This window comes from Carassius auratus, unplaced genomic scaffold (genome assembly GCF_003368295.1).
Source record: "Carassius auratus strain Wakin unplaced genomic scaffold, ASM336829v1 scaf_tig00023751, whole genome shotgun sequence".
NCBI classification, from domain to species: Eukaryota; Metazoa; Chordata; class Actinopteri; order Cypriniformes; family Cyprinidae; genus Carassius; species Carassius auratus.
This window is the reverse complement of record NW_020525296.1, coordinates 107,058-128,432: the sequence shown is the minus strand read 5'-3', so window position 1 is coordinate 128,432 and position 21,375 is coordinate 107,058. Positions and strand designations below refer to the sequence as shown.

The 21,375-nt window shown below is 39.1% G+C and overlaps 2 long non-coding RNA genes across 2 annotated transcripts; one reads left to right on the top strand and one right to left on the bottom strand.

The window, feature by feature from the left end:
- Positions 1–510: 510 nt before the first annotated feature.
- Positions 511–5,899, bottom strand: LOC113077996 (uncharacterized). The gene is made up of 3 exons (XR_003281442.1): positions 5,626–5,899; positions 5,405–5,523; positions 511–1,344 (listed from the first exon to the last, which is right to left on the bottom strand). It is a non-coding gene; the product is annotated as an uncharacterized LOC113077996 (long non-coding RNA).
- A 3,336-nt stretch (positions 5,900–9,235) lies between these two features.
- LOC113078000 (uncharacterized) lies at positions 9,236–18,296 on the top strand. Its single transcript, XR_003281443.1, has 3 exons — positions 9,236–9,370; positions 17,998–18,076; positions 18,220–18,296. It is a non-coding gene; the product is annotated as an uncharacterized LOC113078000 (long non-coding RNA).
- Positions 18,297–21,375: the final 3,079 nt, after the last annotated feature.

Sequence of the window (21,375 nt, the reverse complement as noted above, 5' to 3'; positions counted from 1 at the left end):
TAATGAGACAGATGGCCTATATATTAATTCCTACAGTAAAGCATGTATCTAATATAATGTTAAATATCAGAAGAGTTTTTATTTTTTCAACAGTTTCCCTAAATGTTGATTTAGATGTTTAATTAATTTTGGAGCATTGGGATCGCTAGAAGAGGGCTTAATGAACTCATATTTGTGAAACTTGAAATTCAACTAAAAACAACCTTTTTCACTTTTTTTGTGTAGCTCAAAATTAGCCCGTGCACATTCACACGAATTTTGCCAGCATGGGTCACAAATGTTTTTTGCTCCCTTTCTGTTCAATGAAAGTGTTATAATTAGTAACTTAAAATGTTTTTATTTAATTCACATTAAATACGAAGTCTTTTTAAACGTTCAAATCTTTCAAATCTAAAAAACTAAATCTTTTAAATCGTTTTAAAATATATTTTATGACATGACACTCACATCTGGTACGCAAGTAAAACGTTTTTATTGCTAGTTAATAGATTACAGTATTAGGGTACTTTGCCTATCATCCATTATAGATCAATAATCCATAAAGGTGCAAAATGCATACACTTTTACATATCTGAGAATCGATACATTTCATGATATAGTTAACAGGTTTGGGAATATTTATTATAAAGAAATAAATAAAACAGTGTCAGTTATACAGTACTACCGTGGCTGCTGTGTCACGACAAGCGTGAGGAAACTGATGAGACTCTGTGTCTCTTCATGTGAACACCGTCGAGTCCCTTTCCAATACATCACATTCAGAGAATCATTATAATCCTCAAACCCGGAGGATTGAAGCAGTTTACCGGATTTAGCGTCACATGGCAGCAGACACACAGCAGAACGTGCAATCAAACAGGACAAGCTTTTTAATCTGTGCACGTCCTGCTCCTGATCTCAAGCAGTCCTTCTGGAACAACAGTCAGCTTTCACACGCTCTTTTATTCTTTCTTTCCATTCATTTCTGTGCTATACTGTACACTGTTGTTTACAGGCATCAAATGCCCAACAGAATACAACTAAATCCTAAAGAGATGACTAACCAGCTGCTTACACAAACAACACATGTCATTTGTATTGTATTGTATTTAGCCAAGATCTGCTACAGTTTCTAAGGATAGTGATTAGATCAATGAAAATCATTTTAAGACTCTTAGGTCCCCATAGAGGTTTGCTGAGGCTCCCTAGTGGACTACTGTATGTCAATCATTAACAAAATGTCCTTTTGTTGTTGTTGTTTCTGGTGTGTGTTTAGTGTTTCTGCTGGACTCGCTGTAGCACTGCAGCTTGTTCTTCTGAGGTGCTCACTCAAGATATAACTCAGGTCCTTCTTCAGCCTGCCACCTGAAAACACACAATCAAAATAGACAGTAACTCTTTTATGGAATATTACAGGGTTTATTACACACGATTTATACATGCAAAAAAATCTAAAACATGAACTTCCTTTCATGCAACAACATCTCTATATGACAATGCTCAATAACCCTCCAGCAGCCAATCAGCAAACCACAATGATCCAGTCTATTCTCCCACACAAGAGGACGGATGATGATAGTTTGATAGAAATCTAGTTTTCTTCCATATGCTGACATTTTTTGTTAACAACTTTTATTTCCCATCACATCCATAAACCAAAGACGGTTTTATTATTTCTCAGCAGTGTTGATGGTAACGCATTACTAGTGTTTTTTTAATTTACAAGAAAATATTTAAAAGATTTACTTTTTCAAATAAGTAATGCCAGTTACTTTTTTCCCCATTTATTGATTGAAAGATGTCATGTCACCTTGTTGAGACAAAATCAGGAGTATGATGTCACTTAAGTTCTAGAATAAATGTGAACATGAATTAATTCATCTCACACACTCAATTTTTTTTTTTAAATTCTGATTCAGTTTTCCTCAAAATCAATAAAAACAATAAAAGCAACTCAGATTATGACTCAAAGCAGCAATAATCAAATATGTTGAATAATACAAATATCCTTTATGTATTTAATCCCATTTTATTAATCAGTTTGCAGCTGACCTTCAGTGATCCAATTCAACCAAACAAATGAGCAAAAATTACACAACATTTTTTTTTTTCAATTGCTGAAGAGTGTTGACCATTCTTCTTCTGCAGTTTACCGTACAGACATGAATTTACATTTAATTCAGCCTGAGGCTTTTGGTGTGAAAGGGCTTTTACATTTGCCAAAAAATAAATGTTTACATTAAAAAGCAAACAAGCAAGCCCAGCCCTGATTTAATAAGTTACACAGAAGTAATATAACACATTTCTTTCAATAAAAAGTAACTAAGTAACGTTATTTTTTAGGAAGTGGCACAATATTGTAATGCAAACTACTCCTGTCCATTCATCCCACCTCCTTCAAGCGATCTCTTCTTCAGTCATACCTTCTCTTACTCATGTTATCAACTCCTCTCTTCAATCTGGAACATTTCCCTTAGCATTCAAGCAGGCTCGGGTAAGCCCACTGCTCAAGAAACCATCTCTAAATCCAGAGCTTCTTGAAAACTACAGACCGGTATCCCTTCTTCCATTCATTGCAAAGACACTTGAGCGAGCTGTGTTCAACCAGCTCTCTATGTTCCTTGGACAGAACAATCTCCTGGACAGCAACCAATCTGGCTTCAAAAGTGGCCACTCAACTGAGACTGCTCTGCTCTCGGTTACTGAAGCCCTGCGACTAGCAAGAGCAGCTTCAAAATCCTCGGTACTCATCTTACTGGACCTGTCTGCTGCTTTTGACACTGTTAATCACAAGATTCTCCTGTCCACCCTCAGAAAGATGGGCATCTCTGGAACTGCTCTCCTGTGGGTTAAGTCCTACCTCTCTGACAGATCCTTCAGTGTGTCTTGGAGGGGTGATGTTTCAAAGTCACACCACCTTGCTACTGGGGTTCCTCAAGGCTCAGTACTTGGACCACTTCTCTTCTCCATCTACATGATGTCATTATGATCTGTCATTCAGAAGCATGGCTTTTCTTATCACTGCTATGCTGATGACACCCAACTCTACTTCTCATTCCAGCCAGATGACCCGACGGTAGCTGCTCACATTTCAGCCTGTCTGAGTGACATTTCTAGCTGGATGAATGACCATCACCTTCAGCTTAACCTTATGAAGACAGAACTGATGGTTGTTATTATTACAATTATTATTGCTTTTGTTAAAATAATCAAAAGATGGTCACATGATAAATATTCAGTAGTCTATTTTATACAAACAATTATGAACATTGTATTTACATAGAGAGTAACTTTGCCTGTTGAATAAAAAAAAAAAAAAAAAGGAACTAAAAACAAATCTGGATCTCCATGTCTATCGTGAAAATCAACTGTTCCTGCTCATCTCCAGACTGGATCTCTTCTCTCCACTTTCCCTTGCAGATTCAATTATTAGATCTGTCATCATTAATATTTTTATACTTATATTTTTTGGGGAGATCAAACTGTAACACTGTGTGTCCTAACCAGACGTGGCGCGATGCAATGAGAATAAAGCTATCTTTTCCATGTAGTTTTTGTCATAACCACCTGTGACAGCGTCACGTTTCAATAAAAGACACGGAAGTCTATTTTAGAAATGGTTTTTATCTTCTGCGACGTCGCAGCAAGAACAAAACAAAATATGACAGTGATAATCTTAGAAAATGATTATGTGCTTTATTCAGTGGTAAAAGTGTCTAATGTGAGTTTTTGTATTATTTTAATGGTTCAGTTTAGGTGATTCTGGTTATATGTTGACCTTTAAGCGCCCCCTTGTGGTGAGGATTGTGTATGGTAACTTCTGTATGACTCGTGTTGAGTTGAGTTAAAGGGACTGTAAGTAGGAATTACTCCCATCTAGTGGTGAAATTGTATTTTGCATTCAAACTAATTTTGCTGTCCAGCGCCTCGCTTTTTCAAATGCGTGTTGCATCTACGGTAGGCGATATGTACCAAAAAGCTTTGACAGGATGTATTCTAATAGCACTTCGTCGAGTTTTCCTTCAGGTGAACAGGTGTGTTATTTCAAACAAACTGCAACATGACAACTAACAAACGAATGTTACAGTATGAATTACTGACTGTGGAAAACATGAAATATTGTAATTAGTAGTTATGTCTTCTTTATTCGTTATATTTTCTGAATTATGTGCATTGTTATATATCATCAAACACTGACTTACCTGTCGAGAAGAAAACTGGCCACTTCAGCGTCTCTTTTGAAATCTTTATCCAGCATTAGCTCTTTCCACCTAGAAAAAGCTTCCCCGACATTAACTCTTGTTTTCTGTAATCTACGGTCACGTTTCCTTTTACGTTCTATTTTTGACTGTTTTGGCGACGATGTTTTCTTCTCCTGTGGCGCGGCATATGTATGGTCCATAATAAGAATGCAATCCAGACTTTTAAACTTGCCGGTGCAGTTTCAAGCGCCTCTCACTGCTCTGCACCTGCGTTTCTACCCGTCCCATGTATATAAAGATAATAAATTCTTCATTTACGAGGATTAGTTTAAACATTGGCATAGGTATTTGTACACCATTGAGGGCATATTTATGAATAAAAATATTGATTTTAGATAATAAAATACCTAAAAAGTTACTTATTGTCCCTTTAATTGTGAAGTGTCCTGGCTGAAGAGCAGCTCGTACGGTGGAGTCGTAAAGTCACTATAATTTGTCATATAAATATGACGTTTAGTAGGTTAAAGATGTTTGACAAGAAATTCATTAATCTAACGTTGCAAATGTTGATAAAAACAAAACGTAAGGTGCAAAGTGTGAGCATTGGGTAGCACCTTATGCTAGCGGTCTTTTGTTATGATTATTAGGCTAATTTGGATTTCGCTGGATTGGATTACAAGCCTTTACCTAGAATTAAGAATATAATTACCAAACGCACACGACAATGTAACGTTTCATGCGTTATTTAGTGTGTTTCTTTTGAATGCTTTTAGGCAGTAAATTCTCCTCAGTTAGCTATGCACTTTGAATATGTGTTTTTTTTTATACAATCTCACACACTCTAACTGCATTATCACAATTAATGGACAAATTAATGTATGGAAATATGAACTGATGTTTCCTACTGACACACTACAGCAAGAGAGAGAAATAACTGACTTCAAACCATGTTTAGCTGGTGTCAGTACTAGTGCTCTAATAATTTTGGCCAGCGCTGTAAACTACTAGTGGGTATTAGTGTTCAAATGTAAATGTGCACTAGATGGACATCTTTGACCCCTGTGCCATGTTTCACTGTCTTTATGTTCTAACTGTATGGTCTTTCTTAAGATGAATGGAAAGATTCGGTTTGATGTTATCATGATACAAATAACCCTGGATCCTCTCAAAATAACATTTCTGAACTGCTTCAGGTTTCTGTGCATGCGTCTGGAGACTGGTACCTAGCAACCAGCAGCTTAAAGAAACCTCCCGTCCCTGTGGTCCTCCATACGAGCCCCTGAGAAGCTGGAGACAGGAGGAGCTGTGCTGCATCACCTCATCAGTCTCACTGTGCGGCTGTCTGAGTACAAAACACACTTCAAGCAAACTCAAAACACAAGATCTTTCAATGGCATCTTAAAGTCCAACAGCCAAACCCAAGCATGCGAAGCAGAGGACTGACCTGTGTTTATGAGCAGATGTGATGAGTGTGAACACCGTACACACAGAGTGATCGTCAGTCGCAGCGGAGCTCTGCTGTAAGACTCATCACACACTGATAATGATACCAGCAGATACCAGTCTCCTTGTGGGGATATGTTTTAGGTGCCCTTGAGGAAACAAGATTATAAATCACATAGAATGAAGTGATTTGAGAATCTAAAAGTGTGTGTGAATGTGAGAGAGACAGAGTGTGTGTGTGTGTACGTGAGAGAGACAGAGTGTGTGTGTGTGTGTGTGTGTGTGTGAGTGTGTGTGTTGCAGCTCAGTATTACACGCTGTCTTTCATTGGTCATCACAAACTCTGTTGCTGTGGTAACACACTTCATGCTGTCAATCACAGTGAGTTTGTGTGTGTCTGCTGCTCTCTACAGGCCTGATGCACCATTACAAATACACTGCCCTTATGAAACTAAAATATATTGCAGTATATTGGAAAATATCATGTAATATATTAGGCATATATTCGTATATATATATATATATATATATATATATATATATATATTTTTTTTTTTTTTTTTTTTTTCATATATTGCAATATATTGAAAGCTGCGATCATTTGTATATTTTGCAATATATTATATAATATATGTATCCTCAATATATTATTAAATTTATATAAATATATAAAATATTAGAAAATAAAAAAGGGAAAATAATATATTACAATATATTTTAAGAAATATATTGGTAAATATATTTTCCTTTCGTAAGGGATAAGTCCGTCAAAAAACTCTTTACATTTCAACTAATTTAATGTAGGTAATTTCATCATTCATCATCCCTTCTCAGAAACTCCTGAGTGACCCCTGGTTTATCATGAGACACTCACACTCCCAACAATTTGCTTTATCATTATACAGGAGAAATACGAGTTGTAGAAACATTTATGAACTCAACACTTATCAGTGAATGTTGTCCATCAATGCCAGGTTGAGCACTACTTACAGATCACATTGAAACAGAATCTCCACCTGATTTCGATGGGAGGATCTCTGCATTTCACGACCAGCCTATCATTGCCTACCTATTTTCACTGTGAACACACTATTCACACTATTTAGGCCTATACTGAAAATACTGTAGAATAGTGTGTACTGTACGCATGCTAATGTTACGGATCACTCAGAGACAGAGGGGTAACAGATGAGATGGGATGGAGGTGAACGCACACACACACACACCGTGAGGTCTTGGAGGAGTCTTCGGGAGCAATCCTTAGAGAGAAGAAGGAGGAGTAGACTTCGGAGAATATCCTTGGAGAGAAGGTAAAGAGGAGTTAGTCCTTTATAGTTAGCGCAGATGAGGGATCTTGTCGCGAACATGACCGGCTTTGTTAATACCATGATGCTGTTCATCAACTTTCTTTGTCAATTCAGGCTTTGATCCTGACTCCCTGAGTTTGTGAAGCGCGTGCACATGAATGTGTGACATCACTGGCGGACAGCCAATCACGAGCCTTGCAATACAAAGCAAGTTTGATTTACTTCTCGTGAGAGACCCAGCGAGATTCATAACTAAAGGTTAAGGGTTTTGCTAAAGGTTAAGAGACTGAAGAAAAGGACAAATTTAAATGTCATATGAAAAATGAAGGAGGACAAATAAATTATCTTGATCCATCAGTGTAGTCACAAGCGGAACTTGTTAACTTAGTTTATATATTTGGAAATATATAGTGATAGAGACTTGAACATGTAAATTCAGATTTGTAATTTTTAAAATAGTTCAATCTTTTGATACAACAGCTTATTTATATTACATGATCTGTATACATTAATACTTATTTAAAATAATTTATATTAACTGTTAAACTAAAATTGCTTGTGTGTAAGAGATTAATAATAATATGAATCACAATAATTATATAAATCATAAAATGACTCAGTTATTATCATTAAAGCCAGGCTTCTTTTAAGCATAAGTGACCTTTAATTTGGAGCAAGATAAACTGGAGTGACTTTGTTTCAGACATGTGTCACTTCTCTCACATCTGATTGGTTCATCTTCAGTCTGAGATCTTGAATCCAGAACATAATCTGCCCTGGAGCAGGTTAGCTGTGGAGTGTAAGTTACTTTGGCAATGAATGCAGCTAAAAGCCAAGCCACTCACATGGTACCTAAAACCCAGGATTGGTGCAAACTTAACTGAAACTTACCTGGCTAGCCAGCTAATCCAGCTTCATGGTACAGGCCCCTGGTGTTCTTTAAATTTGTCTAGGATATGCTATATAAATACATGAATAAATGAAAGAACAGACATATTAAAATGTAAAAACGGAAGCCCATTTCCGACAGAATTGTGAGATAAAAAGTCACAGCTACCTTTGTTTGTTTTTTTTAATTCAAACTTTATTTTAGAAGCGTGTGATATATACTCACAACTATGAGTTGTAAAGTCAAGGAGGTGGAGAATTTATCAAAATTAATCATTTTATTTTGCAAAGATGATAAAAACATTATAATGTTAAAAAAGATTTGTATTTCAGATAAATGCTGTTCTTCTGAACTTTCTATTCATCAAAGAAACCTGGGAAAAAAATCTATCTTCTGTTTTCAACATATTAATAAAAAATAAATGCTTATTCAACAGCAATTTTTGCATATTAGAATGATTTCTGAAGGATCATGTGACTGGAGTAATAATGATGCTAAACATGCAGCTTTCGAATCTCAGGAATAAAATAAATATATAGAGAACTTGTTATTTTGAACATTTAAATATATATATATATATTTCGTAATATTACTGCCTTTTCTGTACTCTGGTTCAAATAAATGAAATAAAAAGACTTCTATGAAAAACATAAAAAATATCAATGTTTGACTGGTAGTGTGTAAATATTATTGTTTAGCTTTCAGTCATAAGTCGGTTGAAAAGGAAATGATTTCAGATACAGTGTAACATGGTTTCCATTGGAATGAGTCCAGAGTCCAAAGACCAGACAGCAAACAGCAGATCAGACAACAAAACACACAAAATATTCCTCTTTAAATGATGATGGAAGAAAATCAAGCATCTCAAATGGCACACAGCCACGACAAACAGCACGGATAGAGCAGATGCACCAAAATAAAGCCCACACATTTCAAACTACAAATCATCACCATTACTAAATAACAATTATGATTATTTTAAGCATATTAAACAAAACCAAAATCAAGCCAATCACAAGAAAAATACGCAAAACAAATAATAATAATAATAATAATAATAATAATAATAATAATAATAATAATAATAATAAATCAAGGCAGTCACGAAAGAAAACCAGACAAGCCACTCTGGGGGACTTTAAACCTGGCGCCAGTTGCATAAACCGCTTATACTAGTCTTACAAAGTTAGTTTTCTCTTTAATACTGGTCATAACTTCTTAAGTCAATTATAGAAAGGGAGAATGTTCTCATTTGAATCCGAAAGGTAAGTCTGATTACCTCTTGGCTAACAACAAGCTGGTCAAACTAGTTCCTAAGATACAGTCTTAACATAGTGGTTATGTTTATTCAACTGGCCCCTGGTCTAACAAGGATGGACTTTTATTTTGACACTGCATCGGTTGGTCTCCATGTTCTGGTCTGCGTCTCTCTCAGTGCAGACCTGTTGAATTTGTCTTTTCAGAATAGACTGTGGTTTTTCTCATAATGAGGGCAGTTCCCGCATGGATAGATAAAGTGCGTTACATGACCGGGATAAGGTTGAGAAGCAGTAAGGCGCTTTATGGTTTTTTCAAACATTAACTGCAGAGCATTATCTATGTGCTTAGCAAACATTGGTATATAAAACAACTTAAGCATCGAGGACCCATCTAGAGAGATACAACCGATTTCTGCCTGTTTCTTTCGCTATTATATTCATAATGCAACATTTTGAGTCAGACATCACTGATGTGCAGTGTGTATTGTGTGTGTTATGGTCGTGTCTCAGTCTGTGCTGAGGCATCTATGACCTGGCCTTCAGACCCGATGGCTCTCAGCTCATAGTGGTGGCGGGAACCGAGTTCTGATGACCACACACACTCACAAAGAGAAAATACATTTCAAAATTAAGCCCCTTGCTTTTATTATAGAAAAAGTGTAGTAACCTATTTATTTATTTAATATTATTATTATTATATATATATATTTTTGGTGTATTGATTCCCAATTGTATAACCACAGTTTTACTACAAATAATACAAATACAATGGTTAAACTATGATTAGTGTAGCGAGACCATGGTTAATCTGTCGTATACTAGATTACTTTTTTTTTTTTTTTTTGTAAAATAATATTTTTGTAAGGGATATATTAAATCAACATAACGGTATATTATTCAAGTCAAGTCAAGTCTCTTTTATTGTCAATTCTTCCACATGTACAGCACATACCTGTACATACAGAGAATTTAAATTGCGTTACTCTCAGACCCTTGGTGCTACATATAACACTAGAGCAACAGTAGAGCATAAAATACAGATGGACACAGATGAAATATAAAATGCAACTACAAATAAGGGCATGTAAAAAAAATCATTTTAAATAAAGCAGCACAAGACACATGACAGATATAGTACAAACTAGTGAAGTAAACAAACAGTGCATATATAATTATTGTATTGCAAAAGAGCTTATTCAGACTGATTTAAATGACAAAAATCTCAGAGAGCAGTTCTTTATTTAAACTGACTGAAGAGGTTGAATGAGGTAGTGAGCAGACCAATGCTGCACAAAGTGTCTGGTGCAGGTTACAGTTTGTTAGTGGTAGGAGGTAGTGGAAGGACCTGGGATGTGGGAGCTGGGGGTGGGAGGGTGGAGGAGGTTCAGAGTTCGGTGGTAACTGGGTCAAAAATGCGGAGGGGGGCAAGGTCGGGAGGGAGTTCAGCTTCCTGACAGCCTGGTGGATGAAGCTGTCCTTCAGTCTGCTGGTCCTGGTGGCAGCAGACTGAAGAAGCTGTGTGACGGGTGGGTGGGATCACCTGCGATGCAGAGGGCTTTACGAGAGAGACGGGTTCCATAAATGCCCTGGAGGGAGGGGAGAGAATCACCAACAATCTTCTCAGCTGCTCTCACTATGCGTTGCAAAGTCTTCCGGCAGGACGTGTTGCAGGCGTCATACCACACAGTGATGCAGTTCGTCAGGATGCTCTCGATGGTGCCTCTGTAGAAGGGGCACATGATGGGGGCCGTGGCTCTGGCTCTTCTCAGTTTGCGGAGGAAGTAGAGATGCTGCTGTGCTTTCTTGGCCAGTGCTGCTGTGTTTTCAGTCCAGGAGAGGTCCTCTGTGATGTGCACACCCAGGAACTTTGCGCTTCTCACTCAGTCACACCATTGATAGTCAGAGGAGCATGCTGAGTGTGCACTCACCTGAAGTCAACAACAATCTCCTTCCTCTTCTCTACGTTCAGAGAGAGATTGTTGTCACTGCACCACCCGGCCAGGTGGCTGTCCTTGCTCCTGTAGTTTGTCTCATCTTTGTTGCAAATAAGACCCACCAGAGTCATCTGCAAACTTAATGAAGAGGTTGGAGTTGTGTGACTGTGTGCAGTCGTGGGTCAGTAGAGTGAAGAGGAGGGGGCACAGCACACATTCTTTGGGGGGCTTCAGTGTTCAGTGCGATGGTGCTGGATGTGTTACTGCCGACCCGTACTGCCTGAGTTCTGCCAGTCAGAAAGTATAACAGCCAATTGCACAGCGAAGTGTTCAGCCCCAGCTGGACCAGTTTGTTAATGAGCTGTTTAGGGATGATTGTGTTGAATGCTGAACTGAAGTCTATGAACATCATTCTAAGGTATGTAAGGGAAACAGGTCAATTTAGCTCAAAAGGAATCACTTAAGATTTTAAAGGGAATTTGAACAGAATCACTATTTCACGGCTGATCACTGAGATGCCCTGCGATTCACTGAACGAGTCGTTTAACATCAAATCTGCAATGGATATTAATATCCAAAGTATAGTGAAAACACTATCAATTAATTAACTTGTAAGCACAAAACAGAAGATAGTTCTCTTTTCAATATGAATAAGGCTTTATTAGATAAATCTAAAACAGATAAACTAATTTAACACATAAATGCACGCACTCACACATTCACAAGTTGCAGGAAGATCGAAAGTTAGGGAAAGATGAGTTTAAGAGAATGGAAATGTGGAATCCCAAGTTTACAGCAATACGTGAAATTGCATAGACATTGAACAACCATCAATCACTTAATTAACCCTCGCATTGAGTTCCTCAATGAGGTTAAAATTAAATTAGATACACCAGTACAAATGTCTGAAGGTACATGCGTGCAGGCTGAAGCACGCTAGAACCGCGCTCAAAGAACAGCTAACAGTGATGACTAAAAGCATGCCTAAAAGCTAAAGCTAGGTAGCAAAGCTACCAGCTAAAAGCAAACTAAAAGCATACTAAAAGCTGGCATGACTGATAGCAAAAGCAAAGCTAAAACTAAAAGCCAACATGACTAATAGCAAAAGCTAAGAAGCATAGCTAAAAACTAAAAGCTAGATTTTATGGTGTCATAAGTATTTAAACTGGCCTGTTGGCCACACCTCAAATGTTGTCTTGACCAATCAGATATTGTCTTGGCTCGGTGGTATCATAAATCATATGTTATCTTATCAAGCATGTGGTCCGAATTTTCCCGCTCTTACAGGGTATAATTTTGGACATGATTCCTATAACAAGAATATGATACATTTGACAAATAACTGATGGTCAGGACTATTTCAAGCAAGCAGATTCAATCACACACATACCAAACATAAATATGAATCCTTAAGCTATCCAATAGTTATTAAAACACATACACAATAAGTTATTATAACATGATAGTCAAATGTGTGGGTTACATATAAATGAATATGGAGTGAAGCGATGGACAGATATGCATCTAGAAAAGACAGTTTCTGTGTCATTCTCTGACATAGGGATGTTCTGTGGAGACCAGAGGTTAAAAGGCCCCCTTAGGAATTTCAGTCTGGTTCTGCTAGGTGGGGGACGTCAAAGGATCTTGTGTAGTACTCTCATGGGTTTACACTTGATGTCCGGCATTGCCTATCAATTACAAATAACAAATTTGACAAATCTCTTCTCCGAATTGAAATTGTCAATAATTGTTCTAGTGGTGTTAATGTTGAAAGCTGTTCTGTGAAAACGTTGGTTGGTTATCTTGCTTGGGACTTGTGGCACAGAATATTTTATGACTTCCTGTTACCTTACTGAGGAATTTGGCTCATGTTTCAACCACAGCCCTGATCGACTCTTTAATTTGTCTGTTTCGAGTCATTTCTGTTACACGTATGAATCTTGTTTCTCTAGATGTATGTGTGCTGAGTGGAGGGAAGTGGCAATGGCATCATTGGTCGAACAGTTAGACTGATATGCAAACTGGGAAGGGTGCAGGGAGGGGGGAAGACTTGATGTGGTGCATGACTAGCCGTTCAAAGCACTTTATGAGAATAGGAGTAAGTGTAACTGGATGGTAGTCATTAAAACAGGATGGAGAAGGCTTCTTCAGGACTGGAATGATGGTGGTAGCTTTGAAGCATGTGGGAACAACAGCCTGACTAAGCTAGATGTTGAAAATGTCTGTGAAGTCATCAGTGAGTTCCACTGCACAGTCTTTAAGTATGTGCCCAGGAATGCTGTCAGGACCCGGAGCTTTGTGCATTGATCTTGCTGAAGGATCCTCGTGCTGTCTGGGGTCAGTGTTATCACCTTTTCGCCGGGAGGAGATGTAGTCTTCTGTGCAGTGTTGCTGTTTTGTTCCTCAAAGCGAGCAAAGAAGCATCTCAGCTCATTCAGCAAGGAGATGGTGCTGTCACAGGGGAGTTGTAGTCTGTAATGATCTGTAATCCCCTGCCACAGGCTCAGAGTGTCTCTTTTGTAACTGAATTGATGGACTATCCTACTGGAGTACTGTCTCTTAGCCTCTCTGATGCCGCGTGATAGGTTGGCCCTAGCTGTCCTAAGGCCAACATCATCTCCAGCTCTGAAAGCAGTGTTCCGAGCCTTCAGGAGTCTGATTACCTCTTCTGTCATCCACAGCTTCTGTGATTAATCATGGTGTTTGTGATTGTTAAATCATCAATACACTTGGTGATGTAGGCACTGACAGTCTCTGAGTATTCTTGGATGTCTGTGGTGTTATTGTATGTATGTATTGTAAGCTCCTCTCTATGTGGTGTAAACAAAGTCCAGAGTGTTGTTACCCCATGTTGGAAAGTCAGTGTGTTGGTCAAGTCAAGTCACCTATATTTATATAATGCTTTAAACTAAAAAGATTGTGTCAAAGCAACTGAACAACATTAATTAGGAAAACAGTGCGTCAATAATGCAAAATGACAGTTAAATGCAGTTCATCATTGAATTCAGTGATTTCATCATTCCGCTCAGTTCAGTTTAAATAGTATCTGTGCAATCATTTGCAATCAAGTCAACGATATCGCTGTAAATGAAGTGTCCCCAACTTGACCAAGCCAGAGGCGACAGCGGCAAGGAACCAAGACTCCATTGGTGGAGAAAAAACCTTGGGAGATCCCAGTTCTCCTCTGACCAGACAAAACCAGCAGTTCAATTCCAGGCTGCAGAAAAGTCAGATTGTGCAGGAGAATCATCTGATTCCTGTGGTCTTGTCGCGGTGGTCGTCTGAGACAAGGTCTTTACACAGGATCTGTCTCTGGGGCTAATCTAGTCTTGGTCTGGGCTGGATACGTACTGGATCCGGGTCACTGCCGTGACCCTCTGATCTGGATACAGACTGGATCTGGTGGCTAAAGTGACCTCAGAATAAGAGAGGGCTCACTGATGTGCTGGTACAGTTAATTTAGCACCTCACTCCTGTTGTTGTTGTTGGAGCTGAGATGTATGTAAACAGCAAAGAGCAGTATGGTTGTATATTCCCTTGGTAGATAGAACGGCCGGCACTTAATAATCATAAACTCTGCCAGGGGTGAGCAGTGTTTGCAGACCACAACAGCAACGCAGCACCACGCATCACTAATGTAAACACAAAGCCCGCTGTTGCGAGATTTACCTCCCGCGACGAGGACTCTGTCTGCTCGATAGCATGTCAGCTGATTGAGCTGAATAGCATAGTCTGGAATACTGTTGCTGAGCCATGTTTCCATGAACACAAAAACACAACAGTCTCTTACAGTCCTCTGAGTTGAACATACATAGTTAAACAAAACAAAACACACGGCAAAGTTGGACTTACCATGGAAGCATGCTACCAAGGTGACGTCGCAAGTTCATCTCGACGAGCATTATCTTTCTGACCATAGCCCTCCAGCTCAGGTGAGCCTTCCATTTATGCCTGATCTTCATACAGAAATCTAAAAGGAATTGAAGAGGCCATTTTCTTCTTGCATCCATCAGTTTCAGCATACAAGTTATCGAGGTGATGCGCGATAGCAGCTATGAGAGGAATGCCCCCTGTAGAAGAGACGCTGGCTAGTTATCTCTCTGTGGGGGACACATCCTCTCTTAAATCTCCCTCAAATCTCCCCCCTTCAGGATTCATCTTGCTTAAATGGCAAGGCATACGCAGCAGTAGGTCAGGCTGTGGCTTCACTGCACATGATGGGGGTGCTTCAAGCCTATCAGGCTGATTTTCTGAAAGTCCTGGATAAAGGCAAGGGCCTTTCCCCTGATCGGGTAGCTGAGTTGCGCCGCACCACAAATATCTCTATCCGTGCTACCAAGCAGGCCGCCTCCGCCATAGGCAGGTCTACGGCTGTATTGACTCATTCCCTTTGTGGGCTTTACATCAGCCATTATCTTCCCCTTCTTAATTCTATAACCACCAGCTCTTCATCTGACCGAGGTTAGGTAAGAACTTCTTGCATGACAGCCTCCTATGGTGGACCTATGATGTTTTGGTTGGTTCTGTGGTTTCGTAGTGACCACCTTACTGATGGTCCGGACTAAAGGGAGTCACCCCTTGATCAGGGCTCCAGTGCAGGAACCAGGGTGGATGAGTATGATCTATTATATATATATATATATATATATAAGTATGTATTAATGTGCTGGTGGTCATGTGATTAATCCTCTGTGAGATTTCTTTGTAGTGTTCTTCCAGAACCTGTGGGTTCCAGGACCTGTGGGTTATCTAGGGTAGGTCCTCTGGATCCCCCCAGCTGGATTTAGAAACGGGTGCTTCAGTTTCCTAAACACTTGCCGATATTATGTCCAGCTGGTATGATAGCCCTGGTTCCGGCTTCATACTGCCTGGATCATGCGACCAGGTCATAGGCTTCTGTGAGAGCCTTCTTGATCATCAGGCCTCCAGCACAGCACTGCAAGAATTTCCTGGATGTCCCTGAGGTGCTTCCTGTTGACCAGGATATCCCTTCTTGCTGACACATCGAGCGTGAAGTATACATGGCATTTGGGAGAATCTTCTTGTGTTATGCTGTCTCAGGCAGTGCTCCCCTCACCTTAGAGGATTGAGAGTTTGAGCTTTCCTCTCCCATTCGGTTCAGCACCTCTGTGAAGCTAGGATAGCTTTAAGTTACATGCTCGGCTCTGTGTATTTTCTAAAATCCACATAGGTGGTAGGTTTGCACGCAAGACTCTGCGCACTTTCTAAAATCCTGTACGGTAAGGGTTACGCACTCAGCTTCATTCCCTTTCTTTGAGTTGGTTAGACCTTGGTTCCTTGGTCTCCACTCAACCAGTGTGTCTTTGTTAATACATTTCAAGCATCGCTTCCCTCAACATGAAGGGCTATTGTGAGCATGGTGCTTCCCCTTAAGCGCCCACGTTCTCTCCCCTTCTGAGGAGTTTAATTCCTCACTCCGTGGGCTGTTCTCGTGGTAGTTTAGCAGTGCTCCCCTTTACAAAAAAAAGGATTATAGTAATAATGCCGCTCCAGCATTATTACTATAGATTGAGTGGATGACTCTCAAACATATTGTTTTTGGGATGCACCATTCAATCTGTGATCTGCTTTTTCAGAGTGCCACGAGAGCCCCTTAAAACAGTATCTAACCCTAACCCTAACACTAATCCATGTTATGGTTACCTACCTATTTAAACAGGGTGTTGCTACTAGGGATCTGTTGAGACAGTTCCTTCATCAAGCTTATGAAAAAAAAGAGCAAGTGGTAGCCCCTGTGTCACAGGTCAAGACTTAATATATTGCTAAGCTCTTGGTCGTATTTCTTGATTCCAAGCCTTCAGCTCTACCCAAGACCTAGGAGTCTGGCCCTAACAGGTCAGTTTTGGTATGTAGCCTAGGCCTTTGACCATAAGGGATTTACAGCTTGTTTGCTCTGGTGAAGTCTTATGCTCCAGCTCATGCACGCCTGGACCGCCAAGAGTGCCTTTCGGGTGAGGATAAACCAAATCAGGTTAAATTAAGACGTTTTGCGCTTCGCCTTCTCTACAACCAGCAACGATCATTTGTTGTGTCATGGTATACGCCACGGGAGTGGTTGGAATACTCCGTGAAACCAGATGCTGCATTTTGTTTTCCATGCAGGAAATACTTAATATCTCCATCAGACAATGCTTTCACTGTAAGGGGCTTCAGTGATTGGAAACACGCTGTAGAGGCGGGAAATTGTATTTTACTTAGCTATTATAGAAGAATGTATAATTTTTTATAACGTCATCTTATTTTAATCGTGACTTTAAAAAAAAAAAATGTTTGCGTAAGGTTTGAACCGATGTCGAATGTGCATTGGTCCAGTGAAAAATCATAATACATTTTCATATTTGCGAATGGTGACGATGATTAGTAGTACTAATTACTTTGTTTTATAGGCAAAATTAAATTACATCGATACCAACCGCTCACTGACACTCACCGTATGTGCATCCCCCTAGAAGGGATAGCACCCCCGGTTAAAATCTTCTGGCACCAGGACTGGTCCTCCATGGATTTCCAGGATTTTATTTTTCTGAGTTCACCAGCTCACATCTGTCCATGAAACCGATTATTTATGGTCCCCTGAAAAAGGGGGGAGGTGCATATTAAAGAGCTGTAATTCATTAACCTTTGCTCCAAGTGTGATGAGAATACCCTCAAATTAAGGCACATTTAGCCAGTATTATATAACTTGAATGTTTTGTTCAACAACTCAAAATAACTAAAATTATGCCTCAGTCCAAATACATAAGGACCTGACTGTGTACATGTGTATGTACAAGTATTGAGTGAATTCAGGTGTTTTTGATCAGATCAGGATGACTGGCACATATGATGTGTGTGTGTGTGTGTGTGTGCAGGTGTATGACACAGCTGACAGCACATTGATTGAGCCTCTGAAGGGACACAAAGACACAGTGCATTGTGTGGCTTAGGCTAAAGATGCTAATGATATCATTCTCTCTCCTGCAGGGAAATACTTCGTGTCTGGTTCGGCAGATAAAAGCATCCTCATCTGGACCTCCAAACTGGAGGGCAGCCTCGAATACATGTGAGATTCTGTGCTTATAATAATCATATAATTATAATGACCTTCTCAGTGTTTCATTTAGCCAGAGGTCCGATCATGCCATGCTGCCGTCCTTTAGACCAGACTTCACTGATAACTGCATTTGTGTGTAATTTGTGTCTTAGTCACAATGATTCAGTCCAGTGTGTGGCTTACAACCCCACATACACCAGCTGGCCTCGTGCTCCTCAGGAGACTTCGGTGAGTGTGTGTGTGTGTGTGTCAACATTCACAAACCCATTCAATACTGTGACACATCATTGACAACTGAAATGAGAGACTGACAGGTGCATAATAAATTCAGTTAACTTTTATTTGTATAGCACTTTTCATGATACAATTGTTGCAAAGCATACAATATTATTCACAGAAAATTACATTTTCTACATTATATTTACTAATAGCTTATGAATGGTGATTGTTGAGGTGATGTCCATATGGCAGAAATGTACAGAAAAAATCATGCAGTTAATTAATGACATGTAATCAGACAATGAACACTATTAACTGAAGTGAGTCAAAATGGAGCTGTGCATTCAGTGATTCAGACTAAAAAAACTACAGCAACTAGTCTGTGTACCAAAACCATTTAAGCTGGCGGTTATTAAGTCTCTTATTAAGAAGCCAAAACTAGATCCTAGTGAACTGGCAAATTATAGGCCTATTTAAAATCTTCCATTTATGTCAAAACTTTTAGAAAAAGTTGTGTCTGCTCAGTTGAGCTCTTTCCTGCAAAGAAATTACCTGTGTGAAGAATTTAGAATTTAACAATAAAGTAATACATTTGTTATAATATTTATTTTCATAATAAATCAAAAGATGTGAAAAAACAAGGATGTTGAAATGACAGCTGCAGCCACTGAGTGATCCTCAGCTGCTATTTCCTGGTTACAACAGTAATTTCATTTTCATCTTAAAAAGACTATATTTTTCACGAGACACGTTTTCTGCACATTTCTTCATATATGCATTTAGCAGACATTTCTCTCCAAAGCGACTTACAGTGGATTCAGGCTATCAATTTTTACCTATCATATGTTCCCAGGGAATCGAACCGCCAACCTTGCTCTACCACTTGCTCTACCACTTGCTCTACCACTGGCCAATGCTCTACCACTTGAGCTACTGAAACACTGTTGTTCCTATAGCTCAAGACTAAATGTATATGCAAAATGCATATACATTTAGCCTTTATGAATTAGAAAGTGAACCACGTTGAGTAATAATAAATGCTTTATATTTTTTTAAAGATTTAAAAAATGTGTTGACTATGAAGGTAAGAGATGATTATGGATAATACCATTACGATGTCGAGATTAGCGTAACTGCTAAACAGTTATTATAATGTTTATTTGTCAGCATTCATATGTACAGTTATGTGTCTGGGTACTACTTTCCTGGGATTACCAAACTCTGCAATTAAAATTATATGTTCTTTAATAACATGAAACTTTATGTTAATTTCACAAATTTACAATGCTTTGTTTCTCAGTTTCGGATAAGAATGAGGCAGGAGAGGTTTCTGTGAGAGTTTCTATACAGCACATTCAGTGGTGTATAAAGTACCTGAAGGTCATACTCAAGTAAAAGTACAGATATCTTACCAGAAAATGACTTATTTAGAAGTTGAAGTCACCAAATATTGCTTGAGTAAAAGTATTAAAGTATGTGATATTTATTGTACCCAGAGATGTATAGTAACGAAGTAGAACTACTTCACTACTGTACTTAAGTACTAAAAGGCAGTATCTGTACTTTACTAGAGTATTATTTTTTTCTCCTACTTCCACTTTTACTTCGGTACATATTTTCGCTGAGTTTAATACTTTTACTCCGATATTTTTTTTATGTGCTGCATCGTTACTCGTTACAATTATAATAATGTTACGAATCATTCCATTACAAACCACTGCCAGAACTGTAGATGGCATGGCAGGTTTGATGACGCTGGCACATCATTGAGCGAATCAAGCGAGACTGCGCGTGCTGACTGAACTGCTGTGAAGAGAGAGATGAACACCGAACCGAGCCAGATAATGACTCGTTCACGAGTCAAGAACCGGTTGCATCGGTTCTCGGATGACCAGTAACGTTAGTTCTTTCTGACAGTTCGATTCAATAAACCAGTTGAAGAAAACAGTTCGCCGATTCTTTTGCGCTCGATGCAATGGCGTCATTGGCGTTGACTGCACATTGGCTCATAACATTAACACAGAATTAGTTCAGAATCAATCACCAAAAGAATCAGTTCGGTTCAGACGCTCTGTGTTTCGGTTTGCTTCACGCTAAATCACACATGCGCAGTATCATCAGCTCCTCGGTTCACGAATCGGACGCGTCTGACAGAAACGGTTCTTGACTCGTGAATGAGTCATTATCTGGCTCGGCTCGGTGTTCATCTTCAGTTCTCTCTTAACAGCAGTTCAGTCAGTGTACTGTTTGAGTCAATGAATTACTGCGGGATATTGGTTTGTTTTCACTCAGAGGGAGTGTCAGACACATTAAACAAGTTAACAGCTTAATTCATCTGTGGATTAATGCGTATTGGAGACGCGAACCGTTTAAAATGATTCAGTTCGATTTGGTGAACTGTTTCAAATATATCCAGTTATATCCAGTTCGCGAACCAGCAGAGCCGGCCAAGCCACTAAGCGACCCTTGCAATTGCAAAGGGCCCCGTGGCCAGCAGAGGGCCCCCTTGAGTCACTGCTATATAGTGGGTGAAAAAAATCATACAACAAAAGTAACATAAAATAAATAAATAAAAAGAAATGGGCCTACAGGGCTCTTTATCAGGCATCATGATAAGCACAGTTGTTTTTTATTTAGTTCTTTATTTAGACAAGAAACGAAAATAACTTTCTGGCCATGAAAAACGACAAAAGAAAGGCTGGAAGAAGAGAAGAAGCAAGAAGACAAAGGTACGTAAACCTGTAGGATTAATTTTCCGATACCTGTATAGATAATCTGCAGTCTAAAAGTCTTATATTGGGATGCAAACACTTACAGCGCGCTTTTCGGCGCCTCCCGCTTTTTTTCGTCATTTTGGGTGACTTGGATCTGAGAGGGTACGTCTGATTATAATTTCACGAAGTCATCTGAAGCCATTCCATAGCTTAATGTGAGGGACAGAAGACTATTTACATCATTAAATTAAAGTTTACGGAAACTCGTTTTTCCTCGTCAATCATTCTCCATTCAGTAACGTTATTCAAACAGCGCGCGCGACTCGTGCATGGTAAACTCTCTTCAATATATGATATATTCACATTATAATGCTT